General features: G+C 39.1%; 1 long non-coding RNA gene across 1 annotated transcript in view; it reads right to left on the bottom strand.

Moving 5' to 3' along the window:
- Positions 1-21,593, bottom strand: part of LOC102400283 — a 113,114-nt gene that overhangs the window by 52,212 nt on the left and 39,309 nt on the right. The window contains exon 3 of the long non-coding RNA XR_006548867.2: positions 9,489-9,635. This is a non-coding gene — a long non-coding RNA (uncharacterized LOC102400283). The remainder of the gene's footprint in view (positions 1-9,488; positions 9,636-21,593) is intronic.

Genomic DNA, 21,593 nt, shown 5'->3' on the forward strand with positions numbered 1-21,593 from the left:
TCACCACCCTGGTAATACCTTTAACTGTTTAGCTATGGAGGGAGACATTTACAATTTCACTTCCAATCCTCATAGACGCTTGTTCTCAGATTTTTAACTCAACTATTTTAACTATTAGCACAATAATCACTTCTCCAGGAATTATAAGCCCAGCTAACATTCAGAATCTAAAACAGAGCACTGAAAAATCTGTACAACGAAGCTCTCTTCGTTTAAGAAGTATTTCATTGCCTCAAGAGGGTGCTTGCTGGATTCAAATTTATAGAAGCACTGTCTCCCTGGTCTTTTTCTAGTTGGATAAAAGGATTTCAGAAAGCTCTGAATTGTATGTATAACTCTTGTGCTTGAAAAAGAACTTCCATTGTAATAAATAGGTCAATGAGGAAAAAAAAAAAACTCTCCCCATTTAATTTTAGTTGTAGTGTCGAGAAAGAAGCAACTTGAATTTCATCGAATGATGGAAATAACACTACTGATTGGCAGTATTAATCCCACCTTCCTTCTAAAATGCACATCTAGATCCAAGGATGGTTTTTCAAGCAAAGATGTAAAGCTGGGTAGAGTAACACTAAGGAGACAGTTCACATATCCATTGTTTAAATTCATGCTATTCTAAATATTTGAAAACAGACATAGAGCTTCTGGGTCTGCTTAAGATGTTGACAGCACACTCCACCCTGTCTTTCCCAGGGAACACAAGCTGTAAAACCTGGAAGGACTGCCTGGAGCAGCTCTTTGAGGACTGAGGAGTAAATAGTAGCAGGCAGATTAGGAAAGACTAGAATTCAAATACCACCAAAGTGCCAGCAAGTTTACCATGACTTTTTCCTCTAGTATGCCCCAAGACTGAACTCAACACATTGCCAGCAGGCACCAGGCACTGACAGAGAGCCAGGAGATGCCCTGTAGCTCTGGCTCAGAGAGCAGGAAAGAAAACTCCTGACACTCAGAGAGTGGGGGAAATCCCTCATTTTTTTCCTCCTCTCTGTTCTCTCAGGCCACAGCCCCCAAGAGCAGCCTGGAGTGACAGGAGCCTGCAGGACCAGAACTCTGGAGGGGGAGAACATTTCTCTGGGTTCAGCAGAACAGGGGTTCCAAGAGGATGGGGCCAAAGCTCACGATATTTTTTCTCTCTCTGGTGTTTCTCTCTATTGCTTGCACTGGGGATGTGGGCACAGATGTGGAAGTACATGGCAGAACAGAATAATGAAATCCAATTTTTTGGTTAAAAAAAGGGAAGTCTGGTGGAATTAGAAACTATTGGAAAACAACAAGGTCTTACTGTATAACACAAGGAAATATATTCAATATCCTTTGATCAACCATAATGGAAGAGTCAAAAAAAGAGTGTGTGTATATATATATAGTGTCCCAGGTGGCGCTAGTGGTAAAGAATCAGCCTGCCAATGCAGAAAATGCAGGAGACATGAAAGATGAGGATTCAATCCCTCGGTTGGGAAGATCCCCTGAAGGAAGGCATGGCAACCCACTCCAGTATTCTTGCCTGGAGAATCCCATGGCCAGAGGAGCCTAGCGGACTACAAACCATGGGGTCACAAAGAGTTGGACATGACTGAAGTGACTTAGCATGCAGGCATATATATATACACAAACACGTATATATGTGAACACATATATATATATAACTGAATTATATAACTGAATATAATGAAACACATATAACTGAATTACTTTGGTCTACAGCAGAAATAAACACATTGTAAATCAACTATACTTGAATCAAATAAAAATTTTTTAAAAGTACTGTTGAGATCACAGAGGAAGGAACTTGGGAAGAGGTCCCATAAATGGTTTCTGAACTCTTGGACTCACCTGTAAGCTTTTCCTGCGTGGATCTCATCCTAAACAGCCTACTGAAGACCCTGAGAACTGAACTACCTAAGTCCCAGACAGGTCACTGGGGAGCATATATATCAGACACATTCAAGTACCACTGTCAAGGCTTGGAAAATTGAACTGACACTGGGACCAGAAGGTGGGTTAGAACAGAAGGTGGGTTAGAACTTGCTCTATGAACCTAACCAAGTAGACTGTCTGCTAAAACAAAAATAGCAACATTCTCCATGGGCTTTCAACAAGATATAGAGTCTCATAATACTCAAAATGTGCTGGATAAAATTCAAAATTACCCAGCATGGGAAAAGACTATCAACAGATGCCAATGTCGAGATAACAGAGAGGTTTGAACTACCTGATAAAGAATTTAAAAGAGTTATTATAAAAATGCTCCAGCAACCAATCATGTGCAATCTTGGAACCTATAAGTGAAAGTGAAGTCGCTCAGTCATGTCCGACCCTTTTGACCCCATGGACTGCAGCCTACCAGGCTTCTCCGTCCATGGGATTTTCCAGAGTGGAAATACTGGAGTGGGTTGTCATTTCCTTCTCCAGGAGATTTTCCCTACCCAGGGATTGAACCCAGGTCTCCCGCATTGTAGGCAGATGCTTTACCGTCTGAACCAAAATCTGAACAAAGACAGAAAATATATAAAGAAGAACTGCTGGAAATTTTAGAATGGAAAAATAAAATAACTGAAATAAAAACTTACTAGATGGGCTCAGTGCTGTGTGGAGATGAGTCAGTGAACTTGAAGATAAAACCATAGAAATTAGCCAATCTGAACAACAGAGAGGGGAAAAAAAAAAAAAGATTTACGAGCAAAACCACAGTGCCCCAGGGATTTGTGGGACAATAACAGAAGATCTGACATTTGTGTCATGGTAGTCCCAGAAAAAAGAGAAAGAATGCAGTGCAGGAAGAAAATCTAACAACATAATAGCTGAAAACTTCCTAAATTTCTCAAGAAACATAAATCTAAATATTTATTGATTGATTGATTTGGCTATGCCAGGTCTTAGTTGTGGCATGCTGGATCTTTAGTTGTGGTGTATGGGATCTAGTTCCCTGACCAGAGATCGAACCCAGGCCCCCGGAATTGGGAGCACAAAGTCTTAACCACTGGACCACCAGGGAAGTCCCAAGAGACATAAATCTATACATTCAAAAAGCTATCCTTCAGGAATGAAAGTGAAATACTGACATCCTCACTTGAAGGAAAACTAAGATCATTTATTGGCGGCTGACTTCCTCTAAGATAACAGCTAAAGAAAAGTCAGAGGGGAGTGATACCACAAGGAACATGAGGACTGAAGAAAGAGCAAGAGAACTGGTAGATATCTGGCTAAAAATAAAACATGATACTTTTCCTCTAGAGCTTTTTGTTGAAAGCAAAAATTATAACATTGCCTACGGGATTTTCAAAGTATGCCAATATAACAGATCAGATGAAAGTAACAACAGAAGGGAGGATAAAGGGACCTTTATGACGGTCACAATTTCTAGAGCAGGTACTGAATAAAAAGATACAAACAGAAACACAAGAGATCAAGTAAAATAAAACACCAAGAAATAAATAAAGAAGGCAGGATACAGAAAACAGATGCCTGAAAATAGAAGGAACAAACAGAAAACAATAATGAAATGATAGGCATAAATCCAATATCAATAATTATGTTAAACTCAAATGGTCTAAACAGATGAAAAGACAAAGACTTTGAGAATGAATAAAAAATATGAGCCATATGCTAACAAAAACCTCACTTGAAATATAATACTATCTGTAGATAGGTTAAAAGTAAAAGGATAAAAAAAGGTATACTATGAAAACACTTCAGAAGAAAGCTGGAGTGGCTTTACATTAGACAAAACAGACTTCAAAACAAAGACAATTGCCAGAAACAAAGAAGCAGACTACATAAAAGAGTCAATTTGCCAAAAAAGATGTGACAATCTGAAATGCATTTGTATCTAACAGACCTTCAAAATACATTAAGCAAAAACTGACATAACTCAAACAAGAAACAGATAGATCTAAAGTTATAGTTGGAAGCTTTAAAACTCCTACTCCTCTCTTAGTAATATATAGTAGAAATAGTAGACAGAAAATACCACCAACCAACTGAATCTCATATTTATAAAACATTCTAACCCACAAAAGCAGAATATGCATTCTTTTCAAGTACACATAAAATATCCACCAAGATAGACCAAACTCTAAAGTATTAAACCTCAACAAACTTCAAAGAATTGAAATAATGCAAAATATGTCTTCTGATCATAATGAAATTAAACTAGAAATCAACAATGTTACTTCTAAAGTAATGTATGGGTCAAAGGGAAAGTTTCAAGTGAAAAAAATTTAATTGAACAAAATAAAAATATAAGCTTATCATGGGTGGGACCTCCTGGCAGTCCAGTGGTTAAGAATCCATGCCTCCACTGCAGGGGACATGGGTTCAATTCCTAGTCAGGGAACTAAGATTCTGTATGCTGCATGGTGTGACTAAAAAAATAAAAAATACAAGATATCAAAATGTGTGTGATGCAGTTAAAATGCTACTTATAGGGAAATTTGTAACAAACAGTTATATTAGAAAAATGAGAGGTCTCTAATCAATAATCTAAGCTTCCACATGCAAAAACAGGAAAGCAAAGAGCAAAATTCACCCAAAACAAGGAAATGACAGAGCTGAAATAAATGAAAATGAAAGGGAAAAAAAGGCAAAGAAAGGAAAGAAAGAAAAATCAATGAAAACATACACTGGTTACTTGAAAATATCAATAAAATCGTTAAGCCTCTAGCAAGACTGACAAAGGGAAAAAAAAAAACACAACTTACTAACATCAGGAATGAAAGAGGGAATATCACATCATTCTCACTGACATTAAAAGGATAATAAGGAAATATTACGAACAATTCTAAACATATAAATTTGATAACTAATATTGCTAATATTTTTTATGTTTTTTAAAAAATCTATGTTCTTGAGGTATATGGGTGTGTGGTTTTCTTTGTTTTGTTCTTTTTACCATTTTTGGTATCAGAGTGATGCTGGCCTCATAAAACAAACTGGGAACTTTTCCCTCTTCTGAAAGAGATTGTCTAAAATTGGTGCTATTTCTTCCTCAAATGTTTGTTAGAATTTACCAGCAGAACCACCTGAGCCTGGAGATTTCTTTTTCAGAATGTTTTAAACTATGAATCCAGTTTTATTAATGATTATAGAACTATTCAGATTATTGAGTTCATCTCAGATGAGATTTGGTAGGCTATAGTTTTTTTTTTTTTTTTCCAGGAATTGGTATAATTTTTTGTTGAATTCTCAAATTTGATTCCCCTTGCATTAGAGAAGAGACCATTTGATCCAGGACTTTCCAAACTGTCACAGAGAGGGCTCCAATCTTCTTGGCAGTAAATCAGATAAGGGGAGGGGAAGGGGGAATATATAGGAGGCTCAGGGGAGGGGTTTTGATATGGTAAATTTCAGGCTCCTAGCTTCTGAGACTGGTCTGTCACACACCACTGTACTTACTACAGTCATCTGAATCCCTATTACCTGGCCAGGCAGAGGATCTGAAGTATTACGAGGTGGCTAGAAACTGTGGTGCTGGAGGTGGGGCAGGGGGTGGGACATGGGAGTGGAGGCTGAGGTCAATTCTAAGTCCAGTCAGCAGGGGCAGGCCAGTGTCTCCACCCTCCTCTCCCACCAGAGCAACTGTCCACTGAACCACCTCCTGGGATTCCTCCATCTTAGCTGCAGCAAACAGCCAGGCATAGGTTAAGGTTGACATGGCTTCTGCCCACAAAGAAGCAGAAGTCTTTTTAATTCTTTTATTATTTTGAGGAGAATGGGGCTGCAACAGGAAAAGTGTGGAAAACACTGCTCCCGGATGTCCCAAAGGAGGTGACGGGTTCTGGCCTGGGCTCCTGAGGAAGGCCCTGGGCCAGCCCTTCCCAGCCCAGGGCAGGGCACTTCAATGGAATCAGCCGGGGTTTGGAAAGAAAGTCGTGGCATTCAACGGACTGGCTGCAATTCTTCCTCCATTTAGTCAGACTCACACACTGAGACTCATAAAGCTGAAAGTGACCGCATGAATCCCCCTTCCTATGGCCTTATTTCACAGATGAAGAGACTGAAGTCCAGTTATGGGAAGTAGCTGGCCCAAGGTCGCCTACGCTGTTGAGGCAAAAATGGGATTGGGGCCCAAATTCCAGGTTCCCACCAGTGTTCTTTACCTTACACATAAAAACAAGTATTGACTGTTTATATATATACAGCTACTATACATATATGAGTCCATGTGACAACAGCTCCCATCATCATGGAATTTGAACTTCAGTGGGGAGTCTGGATATTCAATAATTACATAGGTAACTAAAATGAGAATGAGCATTAAATTAATATGAAATAACATAATGAGTATAAATATATTAACTTAAAAGTTTTCCCAAAATACAAACCCACCAGCATTAACACAACTGTCATAGTGATCTCAATGGAAAAGTTTCACCTTGAAAAACTGGGGAATTATAAAATGTGAGGGCTTCCCAGGTGGCGCTAGTGGTAAAGAACCCACCTGCCAATGTAGGAGACATAAAAGATGTGGGTTTGATTCCTGGGTTGGGAAGATCCCTGGAGGAGGGCATGGCAACCCACTCCAGTACACTCACCTGGAGAATCCCATGGACAGAGGAGCCTAGGGGGCTACAGTCCATAGGGTCGCAGAGTTGGACATGGCTGAAGTGACTGAGCAAATGCGATCTTTCACTGATTGAGTGAAACTGCATGTTGTTTAAGTCTGCAACCCAGACTGCTTTGTCCCTAATGTGAAGCACAATCTTAGGTACATGGAGAAGAATGTCACATTTAGTATACTAAGGAGCCAGACAAAAAGCTGGACATTGCAAGGAATAACAGATCTTGCCATGAGTCCTTTCTTGGACCAGGATGAAAGAGCCACTGTAAGGTAATTCAAGCCAAGCATGGCCCAGATACTGCAAAGAGGTAGCACCACAGCCACCAAGGCCCTGAAGCATGCACCAGCATGACATACTCCAGAGAGCAGGAGCCCTCTACTCAGTAAACTGGATAGTTCTGCAGGGTAGAGAATGAATGCCTGTAGGATCTATTCCAACAGCTTGCTGATGAAGAAAGAACAAGATGAAATGTGCACAGATAAAGCTTCTAGTTTTATCTCAGAGACTTATCAATGTGACATTTTAAATGGGAAACTTTTATGAAAGTTTAATAAGTTACACTTTGGGGAGATGTTTCCCCTACAACTGGTGCTCTCATGATGCAAGTATTTAAAGGGTCTCTGCTTTTCCCTTGTACTTTCAAGGGATAAACAAAATCACGGAATATGAGACTTGAGGTGAAAAGTGGTCATCACTGAAGATTTGCACATGGTAAGTTACCACATGATAGTTTAATAAAACAGGCTCAAGGCTATAGTCCATGAACTGAGAATTCTATTGTATCAGGAGGTCTTTTAACCATGATAAGGATTGAAATAGGTGTACAATTCTACATGAAGCATAGAGCCTTCTGTAAGAAAAAAAAAAAAAAAGGTCAACTTACCTATGAAGTGGCAAAGATAACTACTAAAAGAGATGTTTTCAGAAGCATCTATACCAGATTGAGAAGTGGGGTAAACAGAACACATAGTTTCTGACAGAAAAGCAGGAGGAACTGTCAGACAGTCACAAAGCTTCTCGCTTTATCTCAGAATGCGTAGGATTCAGGCCACAGCTATAGAAAAACAGGTATGTGACCATGCATCTAGGCTCTCTGCTCATCATCCCAAAATCTCTAAAGGTGGTTATTTTGGTTAAAGGTATAGAATTTAAGATTTTTTAAAATTTCTTAATGTATTCACCTTAAAAATTCAGATTCATACTTGCCAACTCTTATGGGGCAGAAATAATTTATCATCATCACAACAGGCTGTAAAAGTCTAAAGCAGGAACTACCACAAAGGCTTAATGGAATCTCCCTCCTTGAAAGTTATTAATAATAGAATGGTTTAGTTCACATTTCCCTCACACCTCAGGAGCTGTTGTAGTCACCTCAGGAGTACCTTGTTAGGTCAGTAATTCTGTGAATCAATGGAAAAATGATGATGACTGATCTTGGGCTCTATGTTTCAATGCCTTGATAGAAGAAAGGACAAGATGAAACACACACAAAGCTTCCTGTTTTTAATCTCAGGACTTGACAAAAAATACCCCTTATTTTGATATATGTTCACTGCTGTATCCAGAGCACCTAGTACAGAGTCTGACATATAGTGGGACAGCAAAAAACGTGCTTTTTGGAATAAAGAGACAGTCTTAATATTAAACACAAATTCTTTCAAACTAAAAATATATGCCCTGAAAAGTCACTATTTTGTTATTCAGTGATATACAAGGAAGGGAGGAAATAGCAAACCAAACATCCATTTTTATTTTTTTCTTGGTATGATTTGGTGAAATCAAACAAGTGAGGATACCTCTTATTGTTTACTATGTATGTGATTTGAGGCAAATGATTTGAATGCCTCTCTTAAGTATCTATGTGTACATGCATGCTAAGTCACTTAAGTTGTGTCTGACTCTTTGTGATCCTGTGGACTGTAGCCAGCCAGCTCCTCTGTCCAGGAGGCAAGAATATTGGAGTAGATTGCCATGCCCTCCTCCAGGGGATTTTCCCGACCCAGGGATCGAACCCACGTCTCTCATGTCCCTGCATTGACAGGCGGGTTCGTTACCACTAGTGCCACCTGGGAAGCCCCAATATCTATGGCCTCATATTTAAAATAAGGCCAATAATCTCTCCCTCACAGTATCACAGTAAAGATTAAATCTGTCCATATTATTTCAGAGCCTAGCACATAACAGCTGTTTTAACAAATGAAGACCTATGAGAAAGTATAAGAAAGTTTCTCACAGTCTTCTTTGACCTCAAACACAGAACCCAAGTAGAGGTATGTATCATCCATGTCACTTTCTGAGTTTCTTCCCAAAGAAATGACTCCATCACTCATTACAGCAAGAATTCTCTACCCTGAGTGCAGAGTGGAACCCCAGGAAAGCTTTCCAGTCAGGCGATCTGCTCACTGTAGCTCTTTAGCGGTAGATGGGAGCACAGAGGTGCCCAGTGGGGTTCTCCACCTGGCCCTGAACCCCCAGGTTCTGTGCCCTCAAGGAGGGAGTGCAGGTGCTTGGGAACAGAGGGGCACTGGAAAGGATGCCATCAGTAAGTACACAGGGAGCACCATGCTTGAGAGCAGGTGACAGGTAGGCAAGCATAGGGAGCACCAGGGAAGGATGGCTGGCCCCATTAAGGAGCATATGACCTCTTCCTCAGAGAAGCAGCCTTCATTTAACCAGCAAGTAAAAGGACATTTGGAAATAACTTCTACAAGCTGTGATTTGACAGAAATTTCTAATGAATGTATACCAAAGCTTTCCAAACAACAGCTCTGAAATTGGCTGGCTAATTTGGCCTAAACCATAACATACGGATTGATCTAAATGCTGCTGAGAGCTTCCATTTTAAAAGCAAGATATGTATTTTTTCCAATACAGGTTTAACATTTAAAAAAAAATCTTCAGTGATGTAATCAGAAGGTCAATACTCACCAAGCTGAGCAAAAGTATTTCTCTTCAAGAGGGTGCCAATCAAGCAGAAGCAATTCCCATCTTTACCTCGTAGATAAGCCATATGCTATTTTAGTTCTCTGCATAACTTCAAGGATGTTGCAACCTTTTAGGACTCAGTTTCTCCATCTGTTCAAAAAAAAAGCAGGGAAGGATGGATTTAGCTCATTCTAAGACACTATGCTTCTCTTCTGAAAACAGCAATCATTGGTACTTCCCTCTAGGCCAGGAATTACTAAATATGCTTACCTTTTAAGATGTGGTTCCCAAGGAGAGACTAGAGTTTAAAAAAGAACACAATGAGTTAACGCAGGCTTAAAGGAAAACTTTAGAGACACTGTTTATCCTAAAACAAGATAGACTACATCATCTCCTTTTTCTTTTAATCTAATTTCCATAAACCCATGTCCCAAATGTCAGAAACATTTCCCACATTAGGTAGTGTGTGTGAAAGTGAAAATGTTAACTGTGCAGTCATGTCTGACTTTGCAACTCCATGGACTGTAGCCTGCCAGGCTCCTCTTTCCATGGAATTCTCTAGGCAAGAATACTGGAGTGGGTTGCCATTCCTTTCTCCAGAGAATCTTCCTGACCCAGGGATCAAACCCAGGTCTCCCTCATTTCAGACACATTCTTTATAGGCTGAGCCACAGCTAAGGCCCATCTTAAGATAAAATAAATCCACTTATAGGTTGGGAACACTCTTGCTAAGTATGCGGTTGTCGGAACGCAAAAGATGAGCACAGTACTGAATCAATTGCTTATTGAAGACCCAGTGCAGCATATTAATCTCAGTATCCTTGCTCAGACCATAGCTAGGAGTGCAAGTCAGTCAAAGCTATGGTTTTTTCCAGTAGTCATGTATGGATTTAAGAGTTGGTCCATAAAGAAGGCTGAATGCCAAAGAATTGATGCTTTTGAACTGTGGTGTTGGAGAAGCCTCTTGAGAGTCTCTTGGATAGCAAGGAGATCAAACCAGTCAATCCTAAAGGAAATCAATTCTGTATATTCATTAGAAGGAGTGATGCTGAAGCTCCAAAACTTTGGCCACCTGATGTGAAGAGCTGACTCATTAGAAAAGACCCTGATGCTGGGAATGACTGAAGGCAGGAGGAGAAGGGAATGACAGAGGACGAGATGGTTGGATGCATTACGGACTCAATGGACATGAGTTTGAGCAAGCTCCGGGAGGTGGTGAAGGACAGGGTGGCTTGGAGTGCTTCAGTCCATGGTGTGGCAAAGAGTCGGACAGGACTGAGCGGCTGAACAAGGAGTGCAAGATGCTGACCAAAAAAAAAAAAAATTTTGAAAGAGGGCTCTAATTTAGTACTGATGATGGAAGAAACACATCCATTTTTTGTGATCAGTTCAGTTCAGTCACTCAGTCATGTCCAACTCTGTGACCCCATGGACTGCAGTACGCCAGGCTTCCCTGTCCCTACTCAAACTCATGTTCATTGAGTTGGTGATGCCATCCAACCATCTCATCCTCTGTCATGTGAGATTTTTTTGTTATACATACAAATTATAATCAAGTTAACATACCAGCAAAGGTCTCATTTTGTACCATTCTCAGTAATGGAGGACAAATCATAAAAACAAGGTATAGCTAAAACCAGCCTGGTTTAAAAGCATGGGCTGTATAGAGTATATGAAGAAAAATGGATTCTTCATAAGTTCCAATACAGAAAATACCTTAATATTCATTAAACACTGTAAAAAATCTTTCATAGACCTTAAATTTGATAATACCGTATGCTCCAAGAGCCCAATGTAGGTATAGAAAATTTGATATTTATCAACCATTAATAACTGTACAGACTGAAAAAGCAGAGAGCACTCAGTCACAGAATAAGGATTTCTAAGGCACATAATAATGACCAAGCTAGAAAACAGTTGAAAAGTTTTACTCATTACAACAGCCCTGTATTATAACCACTTAAAAGTGTTCTTGGTTTGTAATCATACAGGTCCATTTCTTAAAACTGGAGAACTATTATTGTAGCCAAAGGTCAACAAGCACCTATGCTGAGAGTCACTAAAAGAAAACCCATTTAGGAAGAAGTAGATTTGTACAATGTCTGTGAAGCGAAACATCAACTCTCGATATTTCTAAGGGGAACATGAAGTCCTCTTTTTTCACTCCAATTCGTTTCTTTGGACCTTAACACCACGTATAAGATGTCTAACTCCTACCATTTTGAAAGCGTTCTCCTAAAAGCACAAAGAAAATTTTAATTACAAAAGAAAGAAGTGGTAAGATTTTTTCCCCACTTATTTTAAGAGAAGAAATACACAAAGGAAGCCAAAATGTTACTTAAAATGCCTGATGCTAAACTCATGTCAAAATAAAATATGGAGGCTCATGGAAAATAATCGCAACTTTGCTAAACACTAGCATAAAAATTATTTTTAATGTAAAAACTATTTGTTAAGGGTCCAGTCTCGAATGAACATATAGAAATAAAACCTTCTTGACAGAGATAGCTGGACAAATAAATTCTTTATTTCTCTCATATTTTTCAGAATATGTTCACATAGTTCTTAATTCACAAGACATAATATGGTCTAGTCCACTGTATAAATGGATTCATTTGGAAAGCCTCCTTTCATTCACAGGCTTAAAAATGCTTGCTTCCTGTTTTCCAGGAGAACATATTTATAATTAGTAGTTTTTCTAAGATTTACTTCGCATGCTTCTCATGTGATTAAGACACTGACAGGGCTAACCAGCATGGGGTAGTAACTGAACAGGGGCAAAATCCTCACTTAATAGAATGTTCACAAGCCTGTACTGGTAAGTCCTTGGCCTTCAGTGTTTATGTCCCTGAGGCTTTGGTTGGGTTTTAGACAGCATATTAAAAACAGAGACATTCCTTTGTTAACAAAGGTCCATCTAGTCAAAGATGCAGTTTTTCCAGTAGTCATGTATGGATGTGAGAGTTGGACTATAAAGAAAGCTGAGTGGCAAAGAATTGAAGCTTTTGAACTGTGGTGTTGGAGAAGACTCTTGAGAGTCCTGTGGATTGCAAGGAGATCCAACCAGTCTATCCTAAAGGAGATCAGTTTTAAATATTCATTGGAAGGACTGATGCTAAAGCTGAAACTCCAATCCTTTGGCCACCTGATGTGAAGAACTGACTCATTGGAAAAGACCCTGATTTTGGGAAAGATTGAAGGCAGGAGAAGGGGATGACAGAGGATGATTTGGTTGGATGGCATCACCGACATTGTCAATGGACATGAGTTTGAGTAAACTCCGGGAGTTGGTGATGGATAGGGAGGCCTGGCGTGCTGCAGTTCATGGGATCACAAAGAGTCGGACGTGACCGAGTGACTGAACTGAACTGCACTGATTTTACCAGAAAGGAATAATGTAGCTAACAGCCACTAGTATATTAATATATGACATGCTAATTTATTTCTGTCAGCAAAGAGGACACCAGATGAAAGGAAATTTAAAGGGCCTCTCCACTCCCTCCTCCCCTCCTCAGTGGCCCAGCTGGATTGCCTGGGGTCTAGGAAATCAAAGGAGAAAAAGGCAGAGGGTTCATAATACTGGGTGAGAAACCTGAAAGACTGATTTATCTACTTCCCTGGGTTGCTTTAAAGGCCGGCAATTCTATTTTGTTTTGTTGAACTCTCAAATAACTTTACCAAAGGACACAGATAAAGGCAGAAATTAACATGTACAAAGCAAAAAATATATGGAACATTCACTTACACAATTCATGGAAAAGCAATACATTTGCATCTCTCTGTCAAGTGAAGCATTCTGGGAAGGCAGATATCTCGGCTTTTCAACGCCTCACAAGCCTCTGCAGCTTGGCTACTTTAGGGGTGGACCTCAGCTCCAAAGACCTTTTTGCATCTTGGAACCATAGCACATCCATCCTTCCCTTATTCCCATGTCAACCCAGTGATGAGTTTTCTGAGTAAGGTGATTCTGTTGGCCAAAGGAGGCCCCCCCAACGCATCATTTCCCCTTTGTTTAGAAGGCAGTTTCATTTTATACAGCAACACCAAACTGGGAGTTGATTTGGGAAAGGTGAATATGAAACAGCAGTAAAGGAAACTGGTATAGCTTCTGTGGAAATTCTGCGTCTTTTTGTTGCTTTGAGGTCAACCTGAATTCACGTCAGTCATCACATTCAAGGGATGCTCAGACAGTGCAAAAGGCAGTATTCTGGCTAACGAAGCCATAAACAAATGAAATAAGGTTCGAACTGTGTCTCCTCAATTTGTTATTCTCAGCTTTCAAATACAATACAAACTCCCCTATGGCTCAATTTCCTTTTAAATAAAATGAGAAAATTGTCAAAAATTACTCCTTGCTTCTCACTAATTTTTGGAACAAGTAAAACTTGTAAAGCATTTTGCAAATATATATATATAAAGATATTTTAAAAGACTGGAGGGAGGATGAAATGTATAAGCAGGATAAATACTTCTAGATGAAAATTCTTTTGTAACTACCTTGTAATTTTTTGAAAGTGAAGGTCAAAGTCACTCAGTTGTGTCCACTCTTTGTGACCCCATAGACTATATACAGTCCATAGAATTCCCCAGGCCAGAATACGGGAATGGGATGCCATTCCCTTCTCCAGGGGATCTTCCCAATCCAGGGACTGAAACCAGGTCTCCCTCATTGCAGGCAGATTCTTTACCAGCTGAGCCACCAGGGAAGCCCAAGAATACTGGAGTGGGTAGCCTATTCCTTCTCCAGTGGATCTTCCCGACCCAGGAATCGAACCGGGGTCTCCTGCATTGCAGGCGGATTCTTTATGAGCTGAGCTACTGGGGAAGCCCCTTTTAATTGTTTCAGTTCAGTTCAGCTCACTCAGTCATGTCAGACTCTTTGCAACCTCATGCACTGCAGCACACCAGGCCTCCCTGTCCATCACCAACTCCCAGAGCTTACTCAAACTCATGTCCATTGTGTTGGTGATGCCATCCAACCATCTCATCCTCTGTCGTCCCCTTCTCCTCCCGCCTTCGATCATTCCCAGCATCAGGGTCTTTTCAAATGAATCAGCTCTTCACATCAGGTGGCCAAAGTATTGGAGTTTCAGCTTCAGCTTCAGTCTTTCCAATGAATATTCAAGACTGATTTCCTTTAGGATGGACTGGTCGGATCTTGTTGCTGTCCCAGGGACTCTCAAGAGTCTTCTCCAACACCACAGTTCAAAAGCATCAATTCTTTGCCACTCAGCTTTCTTTATAGTCCAACTCTCACATCCATACATGACCACTGGTAAAACCATAGCCTTGACTAGACGGACCTTTGTTGACAAAGTAATGTCTCTGCTTTTCAATATGCTGTCTAGGTTGGTCATAACTTTCCTTTCAAGGAATAAGCATCTTTTAATTTCCTGGCTGCAATCATCATCTGCAGTGATTTTGGAGCCCCCCAAAATAAAGTCAGCCACTGTTTCCACTGTTTTCCCATCTATTTGCCATGAAGTGATAGGACCGGATGCCATGATCTTAGTTTTCTGAATGTTGAGCTTTAAGCCAACTTTTTCACTCTCCTCTTTCACTTTCTGCCGCCCTAGAGAAATATTTTTCATATTCTTTGAACTGAGGAACTGTCTCAGATTGGAGATTATAAAGGAGACAAGATGACTAAAAAGCACTGTGGGATCCTGGATGGGATCTTGGAACAGAAGAAGGATATACATGGAAAACCCGGTTGAAATGTGACGAGAAGCCTGGAGTTTAGTTAGAAGTTTTGTACCAATGCTCATTTCCCGGTCTTAATAACAGTTCATGGAAGATTGAGGAAGCTGGGTGATGGGACTATGGGACCTCTCTGTACTGTTTTTGCCACTATTCTGCAAATGTAAAATTAGTTCTAAATAAAAAGTTTTAAAAAACACTCTTTGAGACAGAAAAACCATTGATAAATGTTTTATTAAGAACCTTAGCAACAAGGATTTACCATATAATGTAGGGAACAATATTCAAGATCTTGTAATAACCTATAATGGAAAATAACCTGAATATGTGTGTGTGCATGTATGTCTATCTGAATCACTCTGCTGCATGCCTGAAACTAACACAACAGTGTAAATCAACTATACTTCAATGCTTTTTTTTTAAGTTATATAATTGGAAACAAAAGAAGAACCTAAATCTTCTAAAATAGTGTTTAGTACAATATATATGATTTGCTTCCACTAGTAAATTGATTCTACTCTGTTTTCTTCCATGATCAGAGACATCTCTCTTCACGTATCTATCATCCATCACCCAATATAAATGTTTCCTGAGCTTCTTTTATAGCTCTAATGGGCACCATCTCTTTGTATAGCAGATACTATGATTTGACTTCCTGCATAAAGCAATGTTTGCTTTCCTTTCTTGAAATGTCTTCTTCCAGGATACAAGCTTTGTTGTCATACCAGAATTTTAAGATAAGGTATATGAATTCAGTCATTCAACATATTACTCAAGCTCTTACTTTGGGCAACATCATCTAAACAGTCCGAGGCCACAGATCCTCTTTAGTGGTGATGAACACTGAAGACTTTGCATCCTCCTGCAGACTTGAAAAGTGCGTCAGATCCAGAGAACAACTTTGAAGGAGTGAACAAACGCTTTCTACTTTGTTTTCCTGACTCTGAGGCTGCTCAATGGAAAGGATGGTCTAGATTCCTTTTTTTTTATGTCCAAGTGTAAAAACCTAGGTTTCCTTTTAAGTTAAAACCAAATAGCTAAAAGTCTAACGGCTCCAGCATGGTTTGTCTTCTGCTCTCCAATCGCATTTATCTGCAGCATTTCCTGGCCCATTCAATAGCCTCCTTGTGAAGCACTCCTGCCATCTATGTTCCTGGGCTTTCCATTGCTCTCTGTTGAGAAGCTCTAAAAATCCCAAGACATCAAGTTCCATTCCCTTCTGAAGTTTCATTTCAGGAAAGCTATTTCAAACATCACTAATGTGAATTTTTTTAAAAGGATTAAACTCATGGAGGGGTGCTTATATGTCAAAATGAAAACTGAACCATGCTATTTACTAACCTATTTTCAAAGCTCTAAACCTAGATGAGATTGGAAAATAGTCAATCTCTGAATTTTATAGAATAAGCATTTATATACTTCAGAATGAACTGGCAACAGTGATTCTACCTGAGAGACAATACTTAAAACACCTGTCCCTAGCCAAAACTAGAAGACATAAAAGACAGAAGACACCCTCAATTGAGATTAAGGGGCCATGCAAATGCCTGAGGCAATTCTTGAATCCAATGTCCATATAAATTCTTTCTCTCCCTTCATTTCTCATTCTTGTAAACAAGCAAAACCTATAAAGGATACACTGCAATAACCAAATTGTATCTTAAAAGCTATTCCCTTTTAAATATAATTTGCTAGAATTGTGAATGCAAAAATTTTAGATGAAGTCTTCCCTAAATATAACACAAAACTCTACAGTATAGCTTTTCTGGTGCACTAAACTTAACTGAAATTTACCACCAATTTTGAAGGAATGGTATTATATGAGTCTGCTCTCAGCACCTCCAAGTCTGAAAAATAGGTCTGCTAAATTTAAGACAAAATACTGAAATCATCTTCAATGTTAAATGCAGCAGCAGTACACCCTTTCATGTTGAAATTACACTGAGGGGACTTCATAATATATTTTCTACTAAAAGTTTCAATTATTTCAAAACCACTAGATTTCTTTAGAAAAACCAAAACTGCTCGTCAATTTGCCTACAGATTCCCATTTATTTAAATAAATACTCCATTTAATTAACTGTTCAAAGACCTTCAGATAATATTCTCCCCAAGGAAACCTGAGGCTTTCTCTTTCCTATCCATGCCATTCAAATTCATGCACTTGAGACAATTTTCTTTCTTATTTATCATACTAAATGGGGGACATTATTTATTTATCCAAGGCCTCACCCAAATGAATAGAACTAATGATTGCCTTCCGTATATATGTGGAATATATTAAAAGTGACCCACATCCCTGGAAATCCCAAATTATGAGAGAAAACAAAGCTTAACAGAAAAGACAATGGGAAAATAAGTTCATTTAAAGATTTTAGCTAAAAACTGAAATCCCATCATGCCCTAGGTGTAGATGAGTCTGTTATTTTCTTCCAGAAAAAATTAATTCCCAAGACACAGCTAGAGAAATCCATCTTTAATGTATGATTCATGATCTTCTTATTTCTTTGATCAAATAAGTACCTGCTATATGTTAGACACTGGGTTAGATGAGTGCTGGTATTACAGTGATAACCCATGTGGTATCCTTGTCTTTAGAGAATTTAAGTCTAATGAGGCAAGAGACCACTCATGGGACAAGTCGCTTCAATGCTGTCTGACTCTTTGTGACCCTATGGAGTATAGCGCGCCAGGCTCCTCTGTCCATGGGATTCTGCAGTCAAGAATACTGCAGTGGGTTGCCCTGTCCTCCTTCAGGGGATCTTCCCAACCAGGAATCAAACTTGTGTCTCCTGCAGCTCCTGCACTGCAGGCAGATTCTTTGCCACCGAGCCACCGGGGAAGCCCACTCAATAATCAGTGTCAACAAAAATAAGGCAGATGTTATGAGAGAAAAAGACAGCAAATTCGTTATCTGGCCTCATGTCAAATACTTTCGGGAAAATGAGTTTCAAGGAAAATAAATTAACATTTAAAAGTATTTTCAACAAGAACAAAAACAAAACATTTTCTGATTAACACTCAAATAATTGGAAATTCCACAATAGATTTTCTGTCTTTGCACATTCTGGTCAGTTATAATTTTGCTCTATCTATAACCTATAATCTTTCATTTTTAAAAAGATAGCATCTATGTTTATGAAAAGGATGGTTTGTCAGTCCTTATACTTTTATCCCATGATTGGAAACAAAAACTAAGAAAATAAACTCAAATAAACCTTTTACGTTTCCAGTTTTCAGACACCACCATTGACTTTTGTTTTTGCTTACCATTGGACACCTATGGTGTTTTTTTCGAGGCAAAACCACAAGCAAGCTCATCTGCCAAGAACTACCCCCAGGAAGCCAGTGGAAAAGGAGCCATATTTGAAAGAACTCCATCTAACTCCCCTAAGAAGGGAAAGAGAAATAAGACTTTGTAGGGGTGAACTGAACTACTTCTAAATTTCCCAGAGGGAACCCTTACTTGTGACCAATTCAGCTGCCTTTTGTATTACAGCAGTCTTAAAATAGTTCTCCTTGTATTTATATCCCTTCTAAATTCACTATTGTTACTCACTATGAGTTCACTGGTGTTAGTCAGCACAAGTCCGTTAGTCACTATATTTTTTAAACCACCAACTTCCCCCGCCCTTTCTGGTTTTCTGATCCCTTCAGCATTTTGCAACATTTAAAAGATGAGTAACTATACACAAGACATGCTGTTGGGCATTTTCTTACATTGTTTTTGATTTAAACAGTGACCGTGTCCCCATTAATAAAAGGAGTAGATGGTCACATTTTTTCTCATGAAAAGGTGACACTTCTGTTTAAACCTTAGGGTTAAAATTTTATTTCGCATATATTGGTTAATCATCACTTCTCATAAACTTTTTTAAAATTAGCTCACACAAATTATTTATTCAAACAATAAATCAGTGAATGGATACTATTCTTTCTTTTGATGAAAAGACCCTGGTCTAGTGTGATTTCTGTTAACCACAGGTGGAGAATGGAAAATAATCCAGCGAACTAAGGGTTGTATTGGCCTTTTAAAATTATTTGTCAAAGATGAGTTGATAAACAAGATGTGATTTTAAAACAATAATGGAATATTACTCAGCCACCAAAAAGAATGAGATAATGCCATTTGCTGAGATTATCATACTAAGCAAAATCAGAAAGAGAAGACAAATACCATGTGATATCACTCATATGTGGAATCTAAAATACTATACAAATCAATGTAGCTACAAAAACAAAGAAACAAACAGACTCACAGACACAGAGAATAGACTTGTGATTGCCAAGGGTTCTGGGTAGAGGAGGGAAGGAATGGAGTTTGGGCAAACTATTATATATAGGATGGATAAATAACAAGGTCATAATGCATCATAGCACAGGGAATTATATTCAATATTCTATGACAAATCATAATGAAAAAGAATATATATACATATATACACACACACACATATATAACTGAATCACTGCTGTACAGAAGAAATTAAAACATAGTAAATCAACTATACTTCAATAAGATTAAAAATAAATAAATAACTTGTCAATTAAGACCTGACATAATTACTCCAACTTATCTTTTCAACTTTATCTGTTAAGACCTCCCCAAATCTTTCATTGATTCATACTGCATTGAAGGGGATAAGCATCTCTGCTGTGAGAGACCTTGAAAGCCCTCTTCCCTTCCTCTCTCCATCCACATCCAATCACCTCAAAGCAGATGCTCCCCACAGAAACCTTCCCCAACCACCAGAGCTGCCAGCCATTGCCTGCTCTTTGAACCTGTGCTATAAACTTACTATCCTGATCCTGCTTATCACATACCTACATCCGCTCTTCCTAAGCAAACAGTATGCTTGTTCTAGACAATCTATTCTTTGGGGTCTCTCTTTAACCTACAGCATCAGGCATTTGTACATACACACCAAGCCAATCTTGTCCATTTTCCCCTTTTTAAAGACAAGACATCACACAGACCCAGATCAAATTCTTGTCCTACCTGAGTTTGGGTTTTCTCTTCCATCATTCAAGCAGCTTGACATGGCCATTGTGTACAGACAATTAAAACAAACAGTGCAAGGATTCCCCAGAGAACCAGTAATAAACAGAAATCAACATTTATATCTCCCCATTTTCCTAATAAGTGTGATAAGTGTGCCCTTTATAGTATTCAAGTAATCTGTCATTTTATGTATGCATGCATGCTAAGTCCCTTCAGTCGTGTCTGACTCTTTGCAACCCTATGGACTGCAGCCTGCCAGGCTCCTCTGTCCATGGGATCCTCCAGGCCAAGAATACTGGAGTGGGTTGCCATGCTCTCCTCTAGGGGATCTTCCTGACCCAGGGGCTGAACCCACATCTCATTATGTTTCCTGCACTGGCAGGCGGGTTCCTTTAATTCCACGTGGAAACACAACATTATGAATTGTCATGGAATTGTCTATTTGGACTTTCTAGAATAGCTATACTAAATTGAGGAAGGGTTTCTGTTATGAAATAGAGACTAGACAGACTGTTTCTCATTGAATTTCATAACAAAAGGAAAAGTAGAAGAAGAAAGTGGTTGCCAAAACGCAAATGGCAAAAGCTGGAAGTAGAAGTCACTTTTTAGCTAGTCCTTCACTCTGGGAGATCCTAAAAAAAAAAAAAACTTCACTAATCAATTGCTTTACTTTTTTCTCTCTCCTGTGTATATGGAGAAGGGAATGGAGAGGAAGAGAACCAAGAGAAGGGCCAGGGTATTTACCAAAAGAACAAATTTCCTGTTACAATGAACATAATCTTTCTAATATGCTCATCATATGCTATTGTTCCCAACTACTTTCAAAACCTTACTTCTTAATTTATGACAATTCTGTAACTAGCCAGAAGTTTGATTTTGTAAAAAAGGGGAAAAAAGTATGCTGACAGAATGATGGGAAATAATGCACTTTACACTTAGATGTGTACATTTCACCATATGCAAATTCAAAGGAAAAAACACTGAATTTATAATGCAGGAGCATTTATGGGCAAGTGTTTCTTTTAATGCATCATAAAACAAGACGGGTTAATGGATGATAGATTGTTAGCTATTAGATAAAGCAAGTATCATAAGATACTGGTCATCTAGTGTTATATGTCAGAGAAGGCAATGGCACCCCACTCCAGTACTCTTGCCTGGAAAATCCCATGGACGGAGGAGCCTGGTGGGCTGCAGTCCATGGGGTCGCGAAGAGTCGGACACGACTGAGCAACTTCACTTTCACTTTTCACTTTCATGCATTGGAGAAGGAAATGGCAACCCACTCCGATTTCTTGCCTGGAGAATCCCAGGGACGGGGGAGCCTGGTGGGCTGCCGTCTATGGGGTCGCACAGAGTCGGACACAACTGAAGTGACTTAGCAGCAGTGTTATATGTTCACTGTA

This window comes from Bubalus bubalis, chromosome X (genome assembly GCF_019923935.1).
Source record: "Bubalus bubalis isolate 160015118507 breed Murrah chromosome X, NDDB_SH_1, whole genome shotgun sequence".
Classification (NCBI taxonomy): domain Eukaryota; kingdom Metazoa; phylum Chordata; class Mammalia; order Artiodactyla; family Bovidae; genus Bubalus; species Bubalus bubalis.